This window comes from Triturus cristatus, chromosome 4_1, assembly GCF_964204655.1.
Source record: "Triturus cristatus chromosome 4_1, aTriCri1.1, whole genome shotgun sequence".
Lineage (NCBI taxonomy): Eukaryota > Metazoa > Chordata > Amphibia > Caudata > Salamandridae > Triturus > Triturus cristatus.
Window position 1 is genome coordinate 193,312,206 of NC_140585.1, and position 4,190 is coordinate 193,316,395.

The following is a 4,190-nucleotide window of genomic DNA, read 5'->3' on the forward strand; positions in this document are numbered from 1 at the left end:
GGCAGATTTTTACGCCCACCAATTTAAAATTTCACCAGTCGCCACTGAATAAATGTACTAGAAATTCAGTGTTTTGCAATGGGCATAATGATGAAAAAAATTTTGTGCGCCAGGCAGACCAGAATCTCCCACCCTCTCTAAGAAAACCTTGATTAAATGGTGGCAAAACAGACATGTTTCCCATGAATTCCATCACTATTTACAGACAGTGTAAAAGTCTGGCTGTGCAATGTCCCACGTAACGTTATATCCTTCTTCAGAAACCAGATGCTGTTCTTAGCTGGAATCCCCTTGATGAGGCAAATCTCAACAACATAAAATCTATGCTAGATTTCTTACACTGATTTGTCCATATTGCCCCTTCTGAGTACATTCTCATACATATTACATGACTGCTTATACTAGGAAGGGAAAGGACAGAAAAACCAGACCTTACATGAATGTCAAAATCACAGGTCAGAGATAGCAGCCTTAGAGACACCTGGCTCGCGTACCTTCCAGGGCTGCTGCCTATTTAAATAGAGCTTTGACAATTCGACACAAGACAGATTATGCCAATCTTACATGCCAAGGCTGCAGTCCGCAGAAGTGACAATATCACAGAAAGCGTCATCTACATTGATGGTGAAATGTCACACACGTCAGGAAACCACAGCTATGGCAAATTCCTCGCCCCAAGGTAGCAAGGAACAAAAGTCATCAAGTCATCCAAACCCTGGGATGAACCATTCATAAGAAATCAGCTTTTAAAATAGTTTGAAAGATACTAGTTTCATTTGTTGTAAGTACATGTGTGGTCCTAAACATCGTCCCATCATTTTCACCAAGACTCCCCATGTCTCAAAAGGACATCATCTCCCCTTTGGTGCATCATCATCAGGTACAAGCGATGATCATCGCATGGTTGGGAGGATCACCATCATTGTGACAGAAATATGCCAAGTGTATGCCAAATAAACCATCCATGGGCATCATTGTACCAGCGCTACAACTATGCAACAAATAGAATAAATAGCCACAATTCAGTCAAGACACCCGGAATATGCCAAAGAGGCAGTTCATGGGCCAAAGATAATGGGAGTTGTCAAAATGGCTACAGAAAGTCAAGGATGAGGCGCATTTCAGGGATGGCCAGACTGCTGCCAAGAATGCCTGCAATATGTCAAGAATGGGCCTCCTTTATGCCAGAGCTAGCCACAGAGCGTTAGTATGCTAGAAATACCCACAATTGAATCAAGAACACCCACAACGCATCAGGCATGGACCGCTATTATAAGAAAAGGAATGTTCACAAGAACACCCATATATTTGAAGGATTGGGCAGAATCATGTCAAGAACGCCCACTAATTGTTAAGGAAAAGTCCCCATAACAATGTCATGGACAGCCAGAAAGCTGTCCCGAAAACCCATAGTGTCAGGTGTGGGCTGTGTGGACACAGTGAAGCCTGGATGAGTGATGACTATACCCCTACTCTCCTCTACCCAAACACCTCCCACAAGCCCACACTCATTCATGCACTGGTAGTTGCTTCTTCTCCCTCCTCCTGACTTACATTCCTGGGCTACCAGCCATACAGAAGGTCCTCTGGTCATCCTCCAGCCGCACAATGTGGTCCAGCAGTGGGACCAGTGATGCAGCTCAGACAAGCAGATGTCATTATCGAGAGCTTCCGCTTGATCCACGAAGGTCTGTGGCTTTTCTGCTGTTGGAAATCACCCTTTTTTGTAGGATCACCCCCCAAACCTTTTGGCTTCATCCTCTACTTTTGGCTGAATTCCTTTTGTAGGCCATTGGACTTTGTACTCCTTCCACTGCTAACCAGAGCTAAAGTTATGGCGCTCTCTTCTAGAAAAATGATAACATTAGCTCATCCCTAATTAGCATATTTAACTTACTTATAAATCCATAGTAAAGTGCAGTACATGGGCCCAGGCTGTAAATTAAATGCTACCAGTGGGCCTGCAGCATGGATTGTGCCACCCACTTAAGTAGCCCTCTAACCATGTCTCAGGCTTGCCATTGCAGAGCTGCACGTTCAGTTAACAATGCCACGTAGACCTGGCAAAAGAAACCATTTGCACCACAATATTCATCCTGCTCTGCTCTGAACATCGACATACTGCTTATCCACTTTGGCCATACAAAATAGAATGCACAGCGCCTGGATTCCCTCTCGTGTGATAAGCAGCGCTTTACAAATAAAATGACATGCGGGAGTGGGAATATAAAACAATCGGTACAAATGTGCCGATGCAAATGTTGCTGAGGCAGTGAAAGGATGGGTGAAAACATGCATCTGAACAGGGTGGAGTGGGCCTTGATGCTCAATTTCAACAATGGGAGTTTGAAGGACACATTACATCCTGTCTATAATCTGTGCTTGAAAAGCATTTATAGCTTCATTTGATCGTGCTTGACAGAGCATCCCTGTCTTCATCTCAAACTATAGATCGACAAACTGCAGAAACATGCATTGCCTTCAGCTGCAGGATTCCATGCATCCCCTTCAACACACAATCCCTGAAGTAGCTTATAGTGCCTCTACCCCCAACTCCTGCATCTGGGCACCTCAAAGGCAGTGCTTTGATGCAGTAGCTGTAGCACCTTTGCACGGCAGAACTACAGCCTGCCTTCACCCCGCCAAACTACCTGTGCACTGTAATGTGCAAACTCTAATGGAAGCGAAATAGCTTCTGGGTATTCGTATAAGATGGCTTGATCCTGTATATTGGAAGTAAACTGCCAAAAGCCATTACCATAGGTAGACTGTGCGGTAAGGCATGGGCCGCCATGTATAGTCTAATCAAAGTAAAATAAAGTCCTGAGTATTTATTACAGAACCTCAGGACTTTATTTTACTTTGATTAGATTATACATGGCGGCCCACGCCTTACCGCACAGTCTACCTATGGTAATGGCTTTTGCCAGTTTACTTGCAATATACATAGCCAAATACCCAGAAGCTATTTCGCTTCCATTATAGTTTGTACATTACTGTTCCTCTTCTAGGAGTCCTCCCAACACATATTGCCCAACAGTTTGGACCTATTTGATATCCTACTGGTTAGCTGGGTTTATCTCCTTTCGAGTAAAGCGCTTCCCGGACACATATAGCCAAACATTTTGGACCATTTTGTTATCCTTTTGGTTTGCTGGGATTATCTTCTTTTGCGCAAAGGGCATACATACTACATATGTGACTAGCGCTTTACAGCGTTTTTTGGGGGGCACATGTCTTTGGGCATGATTACTCTCTGCCCAAGGTCATAGCCATTAATTAGAATAGCTACGGGTCCTCTTCAACACAATGTTGGGCACATGTTTCGCACCGATGTTTACACATCAACGTCAGGGCGTGGGGACACCCTGGATGCCTTCACTTATTTACTCTTGATCCTTCTCATTACTGATCTCGGCGGTCACAGTTAGCTCCACACTATCCTTCTTGGAATAAGTAGTATATTCGATTTGGACAGTATTAGTTACACATTCCTCTCACTCTGCCTTTAGGTACTCTACCCTACTACACTGGAGGCTTAATAATGCCATAAGACCTAGCTCTCTTCGCCATCTTTGACGACGTGCGTTCTTATTGGACTAAGGATACGGTTAGCATTGAAATATTAGTCTATCGCTCATGTTTCGTTCTGCACTAAGTTAGCATTCATGGCGCCATTTTATTAGCAACCGCCATTTTGTTGTATGGTCGAAAGTACACGTGTGTCTGCATCGGTGAAAAGCTGCTCTGAGTTACTGCTTTTTACCTTATTCAAGGTTAAGTACTAATGAATAGCTTATTCTGCCTTTGCATGCCTTTCCTCCTCTCGTAGCCCTGCTCCCACACTAGAGAGAGTTGAGCTCAAACAGGACAGCCTTGAGAATGTGATAACATGTACCCGTTCTGCAGGTGGTAGCTCATCTTTAGTGCCTTCTTTGTTCATCGATGCCCAGCCTGGAAAATTCCAGTTTGGGCGGGTACTGTTGGGTTTTGGAAATGCATAATATGGTTTACCAAGGGGGTTGTAGTCAGTCCCTCGGCACTAATCTCAGGAGACTGGGCTCTGCTGCAGCACATTACTAATAAAATTGTTTGGTTTGTATTCTCTACTGTCTGATCGACTATTCTTTGTTTGGAAGGCAGAGAGGCGGTCGTGAGTGTCCCGGGTGGCCCTAAAGGGGTCACTTCCT